This window comes from Neofelis nebulosa, chromosome 11 (genome assembly GCF_028018385.1).
Source record: "Neofelis nebulosa isolate mNeoNeb1 chromosome 11, mNeoNeb1.pri, whole genome shotgun sequence".
Lineage (NCBI taxonomy): Eukaryota > Metazoa > Chordata > Mammalia > Carnivora > Felidae > Neofelis > Neofelis nebulosa.
In genome coordinates this window covers 11,106,054-11,124,825 of record NC_080792.1, presented here as the reverse complement: position 1 = coordinate 11,124,825, position 18,772 = coordinate 11,106,054, and positions in this window count along the sequence as shown.

The window sequence follows — 18,772 nt, the reverse complement described above, 5'->3', positions numbered from 1 at the left end:
TTGTAATGTTTATTTATTTTTGACAGAGAGAGAGAGAGAGAGAGAGAGAGAGAGAGAGAGAGCGCATCAGTGGGGGAGGGGCAGAGAGAGAGGGAGACACAGAATCCAAAGCAGGTTCCAGGCTCTGAGCTGTCAGCACAGAGCCTGTCGCGGGGCTCCAACCCACAGACGGAGAGATCATGACCTGGATGGAAGTCGGACCCTCAACCGACTGAGCCACCCAGGCGCCCCAATTAGAGGTTTTTCTGTTTTTGTTTTTATCCTAGAAGCACTTACTACCCAACTTCCTTCATATAAAGCTTATCTCAGATTCTGTGACTTGAGAAACCAACCTAAAACCATCTGATATAGATGTAAGAAACATCCTGATATTCAAGGATATAGGGGTAGAGAAAGGGGAAAGCTGTGTGTGCGCTGGGAATAACTGGTATTTGCTCATAGGGCCTTGTTCAGATACCCAGTAGGATGGCTATTGTCAAATCTTGTCACAGATACATCCAGAATGAAATATATCCCAACCAAACTGGAAATTTGAACTTGAACAATTCTGCTATTTTTTTTTCTCTTTTTAGGGGTAGGTCAGAGGCACAAAAGAAAATATAGTAGAACCTTGGTTTGTGAGCTTAATTTGTTCTGGAAACATGCCTTAATCCAAAGCACTCGTATATCAAAGCAAATTTCAAGAACCATTGGCTCAGATGTGATCATGGGATGTTCCACATCATGTATGACTCATATTGCAAGACACTGGTCACTTATCAAGTTAAAATTGGTTAAAAATGCTTGCTTGTCTTACAGGACACTCACAGAACAAGTCACTCGCAATCCAACGTTTTACTGACCATCGTGATTCTTTCCTCATGAAACACTATTATATGTTGCCATAGAATTACCATTATCCATTTTGATTCTGTTTTGTGTTATTTATTTTACTAATACAATAGGCAGACAAGACCCATCATGCAACACAATAAATTAAAGTTACCAATAAGTTACATAGACCTATTTATACTCTGCCAATCCGGCAACCAGTTTCCCTAAGTTCATCCCTCATGTAATTAATTAATGTGCCAAATGTGTGTATGTTTTACTAGACAAAATATTACTTTTACTTATTTTTAAATTAATTTTTTTTAATTTTTAACATTTATTTATTATTGAGAGACAGAGAGAGAGCACGAGCAGGGGAGGGGCAGAGAGAGAGGGAGACACAGAATCTGAAGCAGGCTCCAGGCTCTGAGCTGTCAGCATAGAACCCAACACAGGGCTTGAACTCACAGGCTGTGAGACCATGACCTGAGCTGAAGTCGGACACTCAACCGACTGAGCCACCCAGGTGCCCCACTAACATAATTTTTTTAAAAGTTATATTCAACATAGTCTTTTGTGGTATGTATGTTTTTCTAAGTATTATGTTACTGAGATCCATTCATATCATAGAATGGATCTGTATTATGTTCATTGGGTGAATATAGGATATTTGATTAACTATATTCTGTTCAATGAATATTTAACTTGTTTCCAATTTTCTTCACTTATTATCAACAGTCCTACCATGGGCTTTAAAAAATATATATTTCTCCTAGTGGCACCTGGATGGTTCAGTTGGTTAAGAGACCAACTTCAGCTCAGGTTATGGTCTCACGGTTCATTGGGCTCTATGCTGACAGCTGAAAGCCCCGAAGCCTGCTTCAAACTCCGTGTCCCTCTCTCTCTGCCCTGCCCCGCTCATGCTCTGTCTCTCTCTGTCTCAAAAATGAATCACCTAAAAAAAGAAAAACAAATAAAAATTAAAAAATAAAATATATCTCTCCTCTTGTATGAAAACAAGAGTATTTCCTATGTATATTCTTTGGTTAGCTATGCTCACTTTACAAGATAACATTTTTTCCAAAGATATCATACCAGTTTACGTTCTGTTAAGTGCTTGACACACCTCCTTTGAAACACTTAGCATTATCATGGGGTGCCTGGGTGGCTCAGTCGGTTGAGCGTCCGACTTCAGCTCAGGTCATGATCTCACACTCCGGGAGTTCGAGCCCCGCGTCCGGCTCTGTGCAGACAGCTCGGAGCCTGGAGCCTGCTTCTGATTCTGTGTCTCCCTCTCTCTCTGCCCTCCCTTGCTCATGCTCTTTCTCTCTCACTCTCAAAAATGAATAAATGTTAAAAAAAAACTTAGCATTATCAAATGCATGGTTTTTGATAATGCAAATTATATAAGATCGTATCTTAGTATCTCAATATTATTTTGATTTATATTTCCCTCATTATAAATCCCTTTTTATGTATGTGTGCTTATGTAGATAGATGATAGATACATAGATAAAATTTATGTGTATTCAATATATAAATATGCCAAATACATATAGATGTATATGATGAAGTCATTTGGAAAAGCAACGTTTCATGCATGTACTCATGCCTGCACACACACACACACACACACACACACACACACACGTGCTCATTATGCACCAACCCATTATTGAGGACTGTTTAACTTCCCAAACTCTGGAGACAGATATACGTTTAAAAGAGTTCATTTCTAATTCTATTATTGTAAGCATGGCTTCCTCACCTGTAAAATAAGGATAATAATAATTACCTACATTATATGGTTTATGCAAGAATCAAACGATATACAACTAGATGATAATTCATATACTAGGTAGAAGATGTGAAATAATCCATAAAATATTGCCATTATGTTAAAACTACCCTTTTATCTTTATGTTACATGTAATATTATAGTTTATGTCTTCTATTTAATTTTTTATCCATCTTCTTGATATACTTTTTAATTTTTTTTTACATTTATTTATTTTTGATAGAGAGAGAGAGAGAGAGAGAGAGAGAGAGAGAGAGAGAGAGAGAGCGCACAAGTGGGGGAGGGGCAGAGAGAAAAGGAGACACAGAATCCAAAGTAGGCTCCAGGCTCCAAGCTGTCAGCATAGAGCCGGACACGGGGCTCGAACCCACAAACCGCGGGATCATGACATGAGCCGAAGTTGGACGCTTAACTGACTGAGCCACCCAGGTGCCCCTTGATATATCTGTTAATGATTTGATGGTTTCCACTTTCAAAATTAAATATTTTAATTACTTACTATTGAAATTTACTCCAATGTAGTTTTTTTTTTTAATTCAATATTTGCATGTAGATTTGAATTACCATTACTACATTTTACAAAGATACAAACTACAACAGAATGGTTAGTTCCATTCGGCATGAATCACTGGGTTTTTTTCATAATCTAATTTTGGAAAGATTCAATTGTGGGATATAGGAGGGGAATGAAAATGGCAGATATTTGTTTTTTTGTGTTTAGGAAACCCATATTCCCTAAGATGCAGGGGAGAATTGAGTCCATTATTTTGCAGCATTATTGAAAATCACTCTATTTCCCCTCTGGGCTGGTGGAGCAGAGACGAATTTGAAGCCATCTACTGTATGGCATTACTGATGTAATGCATTCCATTGTAAACTTTCAGTCTAAAAAAGTCTTACGTTTTTTAGGTTTTAACTTACAGCTGGGATCTAAACCCTTAGACTGGTCCAGGGATTTGATATATCTGGATAGACTGTTAATGTTTTCCTTTTATTTTTTTAAATTTTTTTAACGTTTTACTTATTTTTGAGACAGAGACAGAGCATGAACAGGGGAGGGGCAGAGAGAGAGGGAGACACAGAATCGGAAGCAGGCTCCAGGCTCTGAGCCCGACGTGGGGCTCGAACTCCCGGAGTGTGAGATCGTGACCTGAGCCGAAGTCGGACGCTTAACCGACTGAGCCACCCAGGCGCCCCTTATGTTTTCCTTTTAAAAGCTGAGTCTGGGGGCGCCTGGGTGGCTCAGTCGGTTAAGCGTCCGACTTCGGCTCAGGTCACGATCTCACAGTCTGTGAGTTCGAGCCCCGCGTCGGGCTCTGGGCTGATGGCTCAGAGCCTGGAGCCTGCTTCCGATTCTGTATCTCCCTCTCTCTCTGCCCCTTCCCCGTTCATGCTCTGTCTCTCTCTGTCTCAAAAATAAATAAAAACGTTAAAAAAAAAAAAAGCTGAGCCTGTTCAATATTCCTTAGATAAAACAAATATCAAAGGATTGACATGCCCTGGCATTCTTGAATCCCTGCTCATCTCGGTGATATATAGGTGCCTTATAGTTTTAAAGAAAATGAAAAAAAATTAACACTCCAACAAATGAGAGGCAATTTTAGAAACTATTAAAACCTGTTAATTTTCTATTATTTACCCTTAAAACCTCAGTTTCTTCAATTTTAAATGTGTACCTATATGTACTTACAGAGAGTACTTATGGAGATTAAATGGATGAAAACTATGCCAGGTTAAAAAAAAAAAAAAAAAAAGAGGTTAGAGTGGGAGAGAGCCAAAGCATAAGAGACTCTTAAAAACTGAGAACAAACTGAGGGCTGATGGGGGGTGGGAGGGAGGGGAGGGTGGGGGATGGGTATTGAGGAGGGCACCTTTTGGGATGAGCACTGGGTGTTGTATGGAAACCAATTTGACAGTAGATTTCATATATTAAAAAATAAATAAAAAAAAGAAAACTATGCCAGGTTAATAATAATACATACAATAAATATTAGTTGTTTTGCTAATCATTAAATCCTCACAAGGAATATGTAAAGCATTATTGGATAAGAAATAGTATACATCTTCCAGTTTCTTATAATAATCCCCAAATCCTAAGTTATTCTGGGTAAAAATATGTTCAATCATACGCCTGTCAATATGCACATTGTCCTTTTATTTTAGCATTTAAATTGTAAATCCAAGGTAGAAATAGGCAGAGTGACAAAGATGAAAGAGGAAGAGTCAGTGAATGAATCCAGAGAGAACATGATGCCATTCCTTGCGTATCCCTCATATACTGATGCCACGGTCAAGGATGAAAAGGTGAAGAAAAGAGGAGATAAATAATATCATTAACCCCAGGATCTATTCCTGGCCCCTCAAGGCCTTGTTTGTCCTGTGACGTTAATGTAGTCTGCAAGGGACTCCGCTTTTGGTGAACCCAGGGACCATCTTTGTCTGCCGTCGTGTTCCCATTGCCTCATTCAGTTCCTGGCAGCGGGCGGGGGCACAGTTTCTTGAATGAGTGAATAATAATTAAATGGAAGAGCGAGTGAGCCAGTAAGCGACTAAGTGGATAAATGAAAAGACATGTATCAGAAGAGGCTCTTACTGACTTAGTAATGTGAGCGGTCTCTGAACCGCGGTCCAGACGGAATGCAACTGGCACAACAACAAGAAACAAGCAGAGGTCTCCTTGACCACAAAGGCTGTGTGCAGTGTACCTGTTTCTTTGAATGGGAGTAAACTCACCTCCAAGAGAAAAATGCGGAGGCAGCCAGTGGTACTTTGATGTAAGCTCATTTAGCAGTGCTTTTCTTCAGAGACCGTTTCCAGTCCTCTACTAAAACTACCAGATAAATTGCTGTTTGAAAAATGAAAGCAATATATCTTAGATATGGGAGAAACACATTTTATTTTACCTGTACGTTTACTTTATTTTATTATTTTATTTTATTTATTTTGGGGGGTGAGTTGAGCAACACATTTGAAAATCACAAGTGCAACTGTTTCAAAGAACTCTTGTCTATTTCTGCCCTCTATGACTGTGTTTAAATCTTGCATACCATTTCCACTCATAATAGTATTTACTGGTTCTACATGATAAGGGAAAATGGTAGAACAAATACCCTGGGTATATATTAAGACAGACTGCACATAAAGGAAAAACATAAAGGTATTTTTTTTTGTCTTTGGCCTCAATCACAAAATATTCTCTGTACTATAGCTGAAATGTACATCATCAATCATTCCCAGTCTTTCCCCTCCTTGATCAATAAAACACTTGACACAACTGATAAACATTTCTTAAACACTCTTTCTTCCATGCAGAATCATGTCTGCATCATTCAAATTGCTGATAGTTATTTAGTTAACTATCTTTAAGTTTTTGTGCCTCAGGACCTTTGCTCATACTATCGTTTTCTCTTAGAATACTCTTCTTTCATGTCTACAGTCACACTCTAACTCATCATGTCAACCTCCACTTAAAGCACATCGAAAGTAAGAGCTCTGTATTTGAACTCGTACTGTACGTTATTTTCATGTCATAGGGAATTTTTAAGCTATTCTGTCTTTATATTATTTAGTTTTTGCTTTTTCTACTATATATAATTTTAAGAGGCATATGGTCAGCTTGGATAAAAGGGCAAAGACCAGATGAATATGAAACATTAAATCAATCACAAACCTGGGTAATGATTAGCTACTTCCCAAAAAAAACTTTGGCAAGAGGTATTCCAATATAGTAAAACATGAAGGAAAAATGACATAATATCCTATAAGAGTTAAAGCGAGAGGCAAGCAGAATCCATATACTTAGACTGGTCATGAGTGTCAGCCACCCATTAAAAAAATTCAAAATATTAGTGAATGCACTATGTCGCTAAAATAGTCAGCATTCATGAATCAACTGAAAGAAACTGGAGATTTCTAAAAGATGCAATTAACACTCCTTAAATATATTTTCTGTTCTACTAAATTTACATTGTTATTTCCCTTGGTCTAGAATATATTCAGGAAAAAAAAAAAAAGGATCCGTATGTATTCTTATCTTTATGTTCCTCCTTGACCATCGGTGGTGTTTGGTAGGAAAAGGAACCCTTACATGCTATTCAGGAGCAAAACATTTTTATTTTAATAACTCTCAGTATAAAAACTATCAAAGGGATCAGCAGAAAACCCCTCTGTGGCAATTAGCAAGACCCATCTGAATAGGATGCTTCCGGGAAGCACCTTTTGGTGTCATTCCCCACCTCCAGGTCTCTGTTAGACGAATTATAGTGTTGGCATTTGTCTAATGGAGCATGAACACAACATTTCACAAAGCAATCAAGATACAACTAGAACAAGCTGGTTTGGAATAAAATTGTAAAATTAGGTTGCAATTGAAACTAAAGCATTGCTATTTATTCTACGTAGCGGTTTGATGAACTAATGATGTGAATCCAGCTCAGCAGTCGGACAATTTTGGAAAGTAACAGAAGCAAACATTCTATTATTGAGTGGAAATTACAGACGCAATATGCGAGGTCAACAGCATCGCAACCAAAAATGTGTTCGAAAGCTTTAGCTACATCCCTGGGAATGAAGAAACAAAACAAACATTAAGGGGCCTGAGATAGGAAAGAGACTTAATTCTCGAGGTAATAGACATAGTGTAGTTTACAGAAATAATAAGAGTGGTGATTTTTATTTGAAATTGTACTTGATGTCGCTAAAGATGATTAGGCGTTTGTTGCTGCATAAACAATACAGACTTCTTCCTATGGGTGAACCAGGGACCAAACAAGAGAACATCTCCCTCCTCCTCTCTCCTGACCTTCTTTTGATGATAGAACTCTGTCCTTGAGAGGATTAACCAACTTCCATGGGCTGTATTATCCTATTTTGCAGCGTCATGAATTACATGTCTATCAAGAAACACAGTCTGCTGACACCGTGGATATTTTCTTTAGTGTTTTGTTTGTTTTAGCCAAAGACCACTGCTTTCTTGAAGGCTGTATGTTCAGAGTAAAGCAAAAGTGCATAAAATTGTTGTCCTTAACTTAAGCAAGTGGCTTTCCTCACTATATTTTGCCTGGAGACAACTAGAATGATCCTATAAAAGGGCTAATGGATTTGCCTAAAAACACACACAGAAAAGCTTGTTATTCTCTTCTGCAAAACAAGTGATGTCAACATTTGGGTTATCATAGAAAGAGAGTGTTTTTGGGGAAATAACTCCTGGAATTACAAAAATATCTAACGGATATATATTTTTTTCATTGCGTGATTTCCTAATTGGCTTACTAAAGTTTTCTATGGAGGGCAATACTACTATTTAGAAGTGAAATCACCAAAGTTTTACTGTTTTGCTATATAATCTTGAGTAGTAATTTAGAAGTGTGACAAGAATGTTTGGATACTCAATGTAACACGTACTCATAGGGATTTTGAGTAGTGTACTGAATCATTATTAAATAAAATCATGTTCCATTGTAAAGGTTGAATACTCATCATGTACTTGTGTAACATGCTCTTCATTTATAACATAAAATCAGTCGATTCTGTTACAATACACCAAAGCTAAAATAAGAGTTTAGTCCTTATTTTAGCAAACTAATTTTGAACACGCCCACAACCAACCTAAAATGTTCACTCTCTTCTCCCACTCTTACCTTTTGGGGAGAGAAGACTTATACAAAATAGCACTTCAGAGCTAAATACAAATGTCTAGATGTTATTCTGTGTGCCTCAACTTTGGTTGATGCCTTTTATCAATTAACATTTCTATACATTTTGTCAAATGACTTACTGCCTATCTATCCCTACAGCTGTGAAATTCAACTGTTCCCTCCGTGTTTACTGATTGCCCACAACACAACGTGCAAAGCATTGTGGTACATGTTGATCATGACTACCAAGTCCCGAGTGGAGTTTGAATCAAATTCTAACTTTGGTAACTGCAACATTGTTACGAAAAGGCCACGTCTGCTTTCCTTCAATCCCGTACCTTAGACTTCCCCGTTGATCATAGCACTAAAGCCCATGCTTGCCCTTTTCTGATAGCATTGATGTTTACAAAATAATAACAGCTGTAAAACTTAAAAGTCACAGAATTGTAAATGTAATACTTAAACTCCATAGCTAAAATATCTTTAGAAAGTTGCCTGACTTCTATAGGATGCACAAATTGATCAACGTGGATTTTGCCGTGTTCAGTGAAATGCAATGGTTAACTGGTAATTCAGGATTACTATTTCAGTCACACCTCGTTCAAAAATCCATTTCTTTCTGCTATAGCCGCCTCATGCAGCTGAAGCAGGTGCAACTGGGTTTGGGGGAATTGGGAAGGATTGGTATCTAAGCTCTTTATCTGGATAAGTCTCATGAAAGTAGCATGCATTTATAGGCTGTTCTTAGTGTAGGCACAATCACTACTCTCGTCAGCATTTTTCAACTCTCACAATTAGCCTCTCAGAGCAAAAGTAGTTTCTGTTTGTTTCCCCAGATGTTTTCAACAGTAGACAATGCACACCCTTCTGAAGGTTCCAGAGGGTCAGGCTTACGTAGGAGCATGCTCTTAGTAATTATCCAAGGCTAGTAAAGGTTAGCTCAACTTTTGTTAATCTGAAAAATCTTTCTTTTTCTTTTTTCTTTGGAAAATAATTTCAGTCTATATGTTCCAGGCTGATGTATTAAAAAAAAATATTGGGGGATATATATAGAGATAGATAGATAGATAGATAGATATACATTTTAACTTGTGGAGGTATTTTTGACAAATATAATTGTATACATTTAAAGTATACAGCATGATGTTTTGACATACATATTCTGTGTGAAATAATTACCACAGTCAGGTTGGTTAACACATCCATCATCACAAATAGCTACCATGTTTTTTGTGTATGTGGTGAGAATGCTTAAGGTTCTCCCTCTTAGCATATTTCAGGGACATGAACCTACAGGTGATACACAAAAGAGAAAGAGAAATCAAAGTATATCACTATGTAAAAGTATCAGTTCACAAAGGAAGACAGCAAAAAAGGAACAAAGGAACTATAAAACAGCCAGGAAACAATTAATAAGATGGCATTAGTAAGTCCTTACTTATCAATAATTACTTTAAATGTAAATGGGTTAAATTATCCAGTCAACCAAGGCATGGATATAAATAAATATGACTGAATGGATATAAATAAATAAATAAATGAATAAATAAATAAATAGATAGACAGATAGATAGATAAAAATGAAATCCAGCTATCTGCCACCTACAAGAGACTCACTGCAACTGTAAGGGCACTCATAGATAGGCTCAAAGGGAAGGAATGGAAAAATGTATTCTAGTAAGTGAAAACACAAAGAGAGCAAGGGTAATTATAGTAATGTTAGTCTGACATTTAAAAAAATTTTTTAAACGTTTACTTATTTTTGATAGAGAGAGACACACACAGAGGGCAAGTGGGGGAGGGGCAGAAAGAGAGGGACACACAGAAGTTGAAGCAGGCTCCAGGCTCTGAGCTGTCAGTACAGAGCCCATTATGGGACTTGAAACCACAGACTGTGAGACCATGACCTGAGCCAAAGATGGACGTTCAACCAACTGAGCCACCCAGACACCCCAAGCTGGCATATTTTTTTTTAAGTAGCACATTGAACAAAGTTTCTCTCCCATTTTCTTCTGGGAGGTTTTATTTTTATTTATTTATTTATTTATTTATTTATTTATTTATTTAGTAGGCTTCACACCCAGTGCAGAGCCCAACTTGGGGCTTGAGCTCAGGACCCTGAGTTCAAGGTCCGAGGTGAGATCAAGAATTGGATGCTTCACTGACTGAGCCACCCAGGCACCACTTTCTCCCTCTTTTCTGGCTTCCATTACTCCTGGGTAAAAGTCTGCTGTTAGTTCACATACTGTTTTTTAAAATCATCTCTCCGAAATTGCTAGCTGCTGCTAACATCTTCTCATAGAATTTTGTAATCAAGGTGACACTGATCTTTCTAGGTGTTTCTGTTTGTGGTGGTGGGGACAGGAGTGTTTGCTTTTATCACGCCTTACTAGTGATTTGTTGAGCTTTAGTACGGGCAGCAATGAGTTTTTAAAAACTAATTTTGAATATTCTCATTCATTATCCCTTAAAACATTGCTTCTTACATTCTGTCTTTTCTCATCTGGAATTCAAAGAAGATAAAAGCTTTATTATTTGAGCTACTATTTCTTTCCTTTTTTATTCATATCTACTGTGGCTTTTTCTCTCTGCCTTCTTGAGCTTTACTTTCAATTTACCAATTTTTAATTATGTTTGTGTATGTTATTAAATAATCCAGTTAACTTTTAATTTCAACAATTATGTATTTATTTCAAAAAGGGCTATTGAGGTATGTCTCGACATAAGCTTAGGTATTTTTAGTAGCCCTTCCTTAACTGATAAGAGTTCTACATTCACTAGTTTTGATCTCTGAGATTTTTTTTTTGGCCAACGCAACAATGAATCAAAATATTTATCTTCAAAAAGATATTTTTGACACTTTTCTTGATTCTGAAGTGGGAAGATTGGTCAGATTATTTTGCTCCCATAATATTGATAAAAATAATTCACAGGAGTTCATCTTGCATCTTTTTAACTCAGTAAATGAATCGCACTTGGGGACCTTCATCACCTTCCCTTTCTAAAGCTAACTTAATAGAGGATATAGGGAAAGGGATAGGGCAGGGGTTCAAAATCAGTTTCATATTTTTGTGACTGCTTATATACCTGGTATCCTGCAGACAGTAAAGTTATTTAATCTTACCCTGAGATTTGCTCTGTAGGCAGGATCATTCCCTCAAAATTGGATGAGATTCAGTCAGATGGGAGAAGGCCTCATCCAGCTATACTTGGGTTCATACTTGGGCTTCTCTTTGAAATTTTGCTATCAAAATTCCCTTTATTCTTGCCTCAATAATTGGAATTTTCTGATTCTTTGTGCCCTGTCTACATGTGTAAATCTGAACAGGTAGAAAGTCCAGTTTTCTAAAATGTACTAAACGTAGAATGTGTTAATGCCTTTGTCTTTTGAACGATAAAAAGTAGTAAAGCAGAGAAAGGAAGGCCAACGATCATACATGATGAATCTATGTTGGGCCAACAAGGTCTCTTGCTCTCGGTTCCTTGGCTGTTTTTTCTCAGGCCTGGGCTGCAGCGTTTTGGAGTGGTAAAGCCAGAGACATAAAGGCAGACAAAGCAATATACTCCAAATGTTGTTATTTTTGGTCAATTTGGTTCAACAGGACAGTAAAAAAGAGTTGTCTTATATCTCACTAAAATCTTACCTTGAACTTTTAGGCCAATGTCTTTACAAGTAATAACAGTCCTGTGCTTTCCTTTGTCTTTGAAACCTGTGTTATGTCAAAGTCCTCCAGGGAAATAATTCGGCTGCTCAAAAACAGGATTTATAGTACTGGGAGTCTTTTGATTGCAACTTTTACCTTTCTGTCTCCAAATAACTAGATGCAATACATTTTAAAATCCACCTCGTTGGAAATGCCTAAAGCCCACCTTGGGAAATCAGGGATCATGTCTGAAATTTGTTTATCATGCTTCATTTCATAAATATCACACCATTGATTCAACACACGAGGCAGAGTTTTCCCCAACTTGAAACAAATAGAAAACAGATCACCAAGATTGACCCACCAGGTAAATATCACAGAACCGCAGTTAGAGGAAAAGAAATAATAATTTGTAAAAGTGTGCCTTCCATTTTCAATTCAGCAACTGCCTTTTGCTCCCTGGGAGACAGCTGTCCTACCACATACGAAGCTATAGTTTGATAAGATCCCTCGGTGCAATGCTGAAGAGAAACAGAGGTTGCAGGAGGTAGGATCGCAGAGTGTCTAATGGTTAGCCTTGGGTCTATAACAGAATCACCTGGGGAACTTTACAAAATACAATTACAAGGATCCCGTCTCCAGGGAATCCGGTTTAATTTATCTTGGATGCTACTTGGAGACACCTGGAGACCTGAAAACTCTAATATGCAGACAAAATTGGAAACAACTGGTACTATAATGGGACGCATCCACGTTACATACGGTTGAGTCCTCTGAGCCTAGCCTCCTGCTTGGTGTGGAGTAAGTTCTCGATAAACATAGAGCAGGAACAGAGTGAATAATGAAACAGTGAAATCTGCTCACAAAGCAGCAAATGCTGAGTGTGAGCAGTGAAAGCATAGAACCTCTGGGAGTCACACACACTATTAGGGAGGGTACTAAAGACAGGAGAAGGCATTCTATTTGGTGTTGATCTGGAAGAAGGGAAAAGAAATCTTAAGCCATCGGGGGATGGTCAGCAAGCTTTACTGCCTGCAGGGCACATATGGAGGCGTACTGCAGCTTGGAAAAGGGGACAGGAGAGAAAACTCTCTTGTACAGTTTTGCTTTCCCTTGGGAAGGAGGTAGATCACTGAGACCAGTGCTGAGACGCAGAAACACAGTGGCTGCATAGGAAAGAAGAAAACAGACAAATGTCCTTCCCCAGAAGCAGGCTAGCAAAACAGGAGTAACAGGTACCAACAATCTACTGCTCAGAAAGAAACAACTGCATAGAGAGAGACGCATTTTGAGATACAGGTGTACAAGTGTATACTCTTCCTAAAGCAGGGAAGAGTCATTAAGAAAAATTCAGCAAACCAGCCACCACCCTAAGGACAAGGTAACAGTGAAGGAATTGGAAGCCTGTGCTATATTGAAACAACAAAACCCACATGTGATTCAACTCTTGGATAAATTAATTCAACTCTGCCCATTAACACACTAGCACGATATGCAAACGCGTTTTCAGTTATGAATCCAAAGTACAAATTCCACACTCAGATATGATCTGTGTGTCGGAACAGACATGAAACTTAAAATAACTATGATTAATGTGTTAAGGTTTCTAGTAGAAAAGGTGTCCCGCTTGCAAAAGCAGTCGGGGGATTTCACAGAAAAATGGAAACTCTAAGAAGAATCAAACGGAAAAGAGGGAGGTAGGGTCGCAGAGATGGAATGCGCCTTTGATGGGCTGATCAGTCAACTTGACACAGCAGAAAGAAAAAAATGAGTGAAAATAGGTAGATGGAAATTACCTACAACCAAACATTGCGACACAAAATAAAAAGTTTAAAAAAATGGAAACAAATAAAATCAGTCTCTAAGAACTGTGGAAAAATTTTGAACAGTTTAACGTATTCATAAGTGAAATCCTAGATGCAAGAGAGAATGTAGTAGAAAAAATACCCAGAGAAAATAGGGTTGAGACATTTCCAAAAATAATGAAGGAAACCACACCATAGATCCAGGAAACTAAGTGAATTAAAGAAGATAAGTATCGGGGCGCCTGGGTGGCTCGGTCGGTTAAGTGTCCGACTTCGGCTCAGGTCATGATCTCGTGGTCTGTGAGTTTGAGCCCCGCGTCGGGCTCTGTGCTGACAGCTCAGAGCCTGGAGCCTGTTTCGGATTCTCTGTCTCCCTCTCTCTCTGCCCCTCCCCTGTTGACGCTCTGTCTCTCTCTGTCTCAAAAATAAATAAACGTTAAAAAAAATTAAAAAAAAGTATCAACACACACACACACAACATATTCACATTATTACCTATTACAGTTTACAAAAACACCATGAAGGCAGCTTGAGAATAAAATGTATATTAATTAAAAGGAATAATGTTTAAGTCATAAGACAATGGATTGACATCTCCAAAAATGCTCAGCTAACAGTAAAATCACTGTCAACACAGAATTCTAAATATGGTGAAGGTATGTTTCACTAAAAATGTAGAAGTTGGCTTTTCAGACAAACTAAAGCTGAGAGTTTATTACCAAGAGAGCTGCTCTACAAAAATGTTCAAAAGTAATTAGGCTGAAGGAAGAAAACACTGAACAGACATGTGCATCTCTAAAAAGAAATGATGACCAATAGAAATGATTCAAATAAAGGTAGATATAAACTATATTTGTCGGGGCGCCTGGGTGGCTCAGTCGGTTGAGCGACCGACGTCGGCTCAGGTCATGATCTCACGGTTTGGGAGTTCGAGCCCCGCATCGGGCTCTGTGCTGACAGCTCGGAGCCTGGAACCTGCTTCGGATTCTGTGTCTGCCCCTCTCTCTGACCCTCCTCCATTCATGCTCTGTCTCTCTCTGTCTCAGAAATAAATAAACATTAAAAAAATATATATATTTTTTTCATCTCTCTAAATGAAAAGTGCATGTCTAAACCAAGAAAAAGTAGCAATGCATTGTTTGAAACGTGTGAAAAATAAAATGTGTAACAACAGGAACACAAAGATGGCAAGGAAAACTTGGGAATATCCTGTTGTAAGACACACACTCCATTTGAAGATGTGTAATATTCATTTCAATCTATGTTTTGATAAGTTACATAACTGTATTGTAAATCCTAGATGATGGAAATGTAGAGATAAAGAAAAATCCATTAAAAAGGGGAAAAAAGAAAAAAAGGTGGAATAAACTGCATACAACTGTCAAGATGGATTTTAATTCAAACAATTTAAAAATTGCATTGAGTGTAAGTGATGTATTCATATTAAATTACAAAAGAAAATAGGTTGGGTATATTCTGCTTGCAAGAATCACACTTTCAATAAAATTACATACACAGATTGTAAATACAATTATGGAATATACATATTGTGTACCATTAATTAAGAGAAAGTTTGAGAGGCTCTATTAAATCATAATGGTAGATTCTAACACACATGCAAGGAGGAAAATGTCTAGATATCTAAAAAGAAAATCCCACATTGGAAGAACTTCTTTAGCGAATACTCTCAAACATTCAGCAAAAAATAATACCCTTTGTTAACAACATCTTCAAAACCAGAAGAGAACATTTCTGAGGTAAATTTATGATGCCTATATTACCCAGACACTAGACATGGACACACATCCCTTAGAAAACTCATCATAACAACAGGGAAAGAAAACATTGTGTGAAGATTGAAAAGGAAAAAGGAAAATTTCTCCTATTCACAGACCATCTGATTTTCTGCATAGAAAATCTCAAGTAATTTCTTAAAATGTTACTAAATCTAATAAATAAAATGAGCATTTTTACAGAATATAATGTCAATAAGTGACACCTATTGTGTTTCTATAAACTAGTAACAGGAAATCATAAATTCAAAGTTGTTTTGTTTTTTTTTTTTCAAAAAAGACCATTTAAACGCTGAGTATTGTATGGAAATGATGAATCACTAAATTCTACTCCTGAAACTAATATTACACTGTCTGTTAACTAACTGGAGCTTTTTTTTTTAGTTTATTTATTTTGAGAAAGAAAGAGAAAGTGGGGACAGGGGAGGGTAAGAGAGAAAGAGAGAGAGAGAATCCCAAGCAGGATGGACCCTGTCAGTGCAGAGCCTGATGTGGGACTCGATCCCACAACTGTGGGGGGAAGTCAGATGCTCAACCCACTGAGCCACCCAGGTGCCCCAACTGGAATTTAGACAAAAACTTGAAGCTACAAAAAAACCCCACACGATGACATCAAAAACGTCAGTCAGTTAGACATTAATCTAAACCGTGTGTGAGTATGTGTGTTCGCAGCCTGTATGTTAAAAACTGCAAAACAATTTTGAAAGAAATAAATCAACACTGGACCAATTGTGCATGATTCTTTAAAACAAAAGCAAACAAACAAGCAAATGGCTCTGTTTGTACTTCACACTCTATACCAACCATCATCTTGAAATTCCGCACCAGGAAATTCTGGTGGGCATCGAATTGGCATGAAATAGAACATCCTTCCGAGGATTCCATCAATATCAGCCTTTTTTCCTTTCTGAATGTGGCCCTAATGGAAAACTGTTACCCGTACGTCTGTCAGTGTGCTCTCCTCATTCAAAGCAAATTGGCACCCATTTGAAAGACAAATCATTTCCTAAAATGAGGATGCATTTTCCCCTCTAACATTTGATCAACTTATTTAGATAAAATGGACTGTAAATGCAGTTGAATATGGTCCTGGTGGCACAAATATATACAAATAATATGCAGAACATGTATGTGCTGTGCCTGCTACTGTAATTTAATTTCTTGGACTCTGAAACAGAACATCTATGAAGGAATAAAATATTTGATTTATACTTAAATGCACATTAATTATCCACAAGGTTGAGAAGTCATGACTGCCATGATGCTTTGCATTCGGTCAATTTTATAAGTCATATCAAAGATCTTACTCCCTGGAAAAGTGTCTTCTTTTAATTTTTTACAATATATTTTTAAAGTTTATTTATTTATTCAGAGAGAGAGCGTGTGCAGGAGGGACAGAGAGAGAATCCCAAGCAGGCTCCACACCATCAGCATGGAGCCTGATGTGGGGCTCAATCCCACAGGCTCAATCCCACTGACCTGGGATCAAGAGTCAAACACTTAACTGTTAAGCCACCCAGGCAACTCCTTCTTTTATTTTTTTTTTATATGCTGTTAGTATATTTACCTAAATGCTAAACCTATTTTTTTACTGTTATTATACAGATGTTGAGGTTTTAATTTGCCCTCTAACTTCAACATTGTCTCTACTTATTTTCTGTTACTTTTCTGCTTTCTGTTGCTTTGGTGCAGTTTTTCAGTTCTTTATTACTTCTCTGTATACATACCTTTTATCATCTATTGAATCTTGCGTATCAGTCTATATTTTCAAACTAGGTGTTTCTATATAGTTTTTCCATAAATAGCAAATATTTTGTCTCATCTCATTGGAGTATTTACATATTTAACTTGACACATTTGGGGCACCTGGGTGGCTCAGCTGGTTGAGCGTCTGACTTTGGTTCAGGTCCTGATCTCGCAGTCTGCGAGTTCAAGCCCCGCATCGGGCTCTGTGCTGACGGCTCAGAGCCTGGAGTCTGCTTCCGATTCTGTGTCTCCCTCTCTATCTGCCTCTCCCCAGCCTGTGCTTTGTCTCTCTCTCTGTCTCTCAAAAAATGAATAAACATTAAAAAAAAAAATAACTTGGCACATTTGATCCAAGTTTTGGTCATCAAATTCTTTTGTGATGTAGATTATTTTTTTGAATTTGTTATTTTTTCTTAGTAGTTATGCTCTCATTTTTCTAGTTCTCATTTTTCTCATTTTTCTAGAAATACTCTCATTTCTTCTCTTTAGCTCATACTCTTCTATGGGTATTAATTACTATTTTGGTAAAGGGTACCCTTGCTGGGAGATGTTCTCAAACTTAGGCCCCAGTCCCTCCTCCCTGGTGTTTTGAAAAGACGTATTCAAGGGTCCAGGGTGGAGTTTATTTCTGTAAGCTTTCTATCACACCTACCAGGAGACTTTGTCTCAGAGAAACTGCTTTTATTTCTGACAGAGCATGTCTCCAAGATAGTATAAATACTTAATAAGTTCTCAAATATTTAATAGGCTCCTCATATGTTTGTTTTCAATTAGTTTCATGTGCTATATCTTGTTTTCTGACATCTCCAGATTGTTGAACAGTGTCTAGAATATTAAGTGTTCAATAATACTTGTTGAGTAAATGAAGGGACAGGAACATGCATCTTTAAGTTAAATAATTAACTAATAACTTATTTTAACAAACAGCCTTGTAACAATTATTACTTTTTCTTTTTTTTTTTTTTTTCAATGGAGGGCTTTTATTACATCTTTACATATCACAAATAGATCTTAAGAACTATCAAGCATCTTGCTTTTTTCAGAGCTGGACAACCCTTAGATGCTGAACTTGGCCTGCTGAACTGTTCCTTTTCTAGAGACACAGATACTATCCAAAATACTTCAATAACCCTTGTTTTTAAGTATTGTGGCCTACTGAATCAAAGCATCTGAATTTGTTCAGATATGTATTCAGTGCTGTTTCCCTCAAGAATTAACTCATCTTTTGAGCCCTGAGATACTGAACAAGAATAGCTGATCTCCTCAGAACCCTGCTTTTTCATGCAAGGAATTTCAGATTTGAAGAAGAGACTCATTCTTCTGAGCAACAGTGTTGATGAAGAAGTGAGCCTACAGAGACGTCATCTGGTAACGGGAGCCCGATGTGACACCCCGACCATGTTCTTCACATGATGACAGAGAGTCAGGACTGTAGTCTGCTCCTTACTATATCCCCATCACTTGCCTGTCCGAAGCCTCCTTGTCTTTCCAAGGTGAGTGAATTCTTTTTTTTTTTTTTTTTTTTTTTATTATTTATTTT